Genomic DNA, 1216 nt, shown 5'->3' with positions numbered 1-1216 from the left:
GAAAGAAATTAATTTCAGATGCCAAGTACTACCTATGGGATGAGCCGTATCTCTTTAAGAGATGTGCAGACGGAATGATCCGCAGATGTGTATCCAGAGAGGAAGCACAAAGGATCCTATGGCACTGCCATGGATCACAATATGGGGGACATTTTGTAAGTAAGCGAACAGCCACTAAGGTCCTCCAATGTGGCTTCTACTGGCCTACTCTCTATAGAGATGCCCGAGAGTTTGTGCGTAACTGTGACAGCTGCCAAAGAGCTAGTAACTTACCTCATGGATACGCCATGCCTCAACAAGGGATCTTAGAGATTGAATTGTTTGATGTATGGGGGATTGACTTCATGGGTCCGTTCCCACCATCATACTCAAACACTTACATTCTGGTGGCAGTGGACTATGTATCTAAGTGGGTAGAAGCAATTGCTACACCCACTAATGATACTAAGACCGTGCTGAAATTCTTCCAGAAACACATCTTCAGCAGATTTGGTGTTCCCAGAGTCCTAATCAGTGATGGGGTACTCATTTCTGCAATAAACAGCTTTACTCTGCTATGGTGCGATATGGAATTAGCCACAAAGTGGCAAACTCGTATCATCCACAGACAAATGGGCAAGCTGAAGTCTCTAACAGAGAGCTAAAAAGAATCCTAGAACGGACTGTAAATGCCCGTAGAAAGGATTGGGCAAAGAGCTTGGATGATGCTCTGTGGGCATACAGAACAGCATTCAAGACTCCAATAGGAACGCATACAGAACAGCATTCAAGACTCCTATAGGAACCTCTCCATACCAACTTGTGTTTGGCAATGTCTGTCATCTGCCCGTGGAACTGGAACATAAAGCCTACTGGGCAACCAGATTCCTAAACCTAGATGCTAAGTTAGCTGGTGAAAAAAGATTGCTCTAGCTTAATGAACTAGATGAATTTAGACTCAGTGCCTTTGAAAATGCAAAGATTTATAAGGAAAAGGCAAAGAAGTGGCAAGACAAGAAGTTGTCATCCAGAGTCTTTGAGCCAGGACAAAAAGTTCTGCTCTTCAACTCTAGGCTCAGATTGTTCCCAGGAAAACTTAAATCCCGCTGGAGGGGTCCGTATGTGATTACAGGAGTATCACCATATGGATATGTTGAGCTTCAGGATACTGATTCTGACAAAAAGTTCATTGTTAATGGACAGAGGATCAAGCATTATCTTGAAAGCAATTTTGAGC

This window comes from Arachis duranensis, chromosome 1 (genome assembly GCF_000817695.3).
Source record: "Arachis duranensis cultivar V14167 chromosome 1, aradu.V14167.gnm2.J7QH, whole genome shotgun sequence".
NCBI classification, from domain to species: domain Eukaryota; kingdom Viridiplantae; phylum Streptophyta; class Magnoliopsida; order Fabales; family Fabaceae; genus Arachis; species Arachis duranensis.
The sequence above is the reverse complement of the archived record's forward strand: the minus strand, read 5'-3'. Positions refer to the sequence as shown.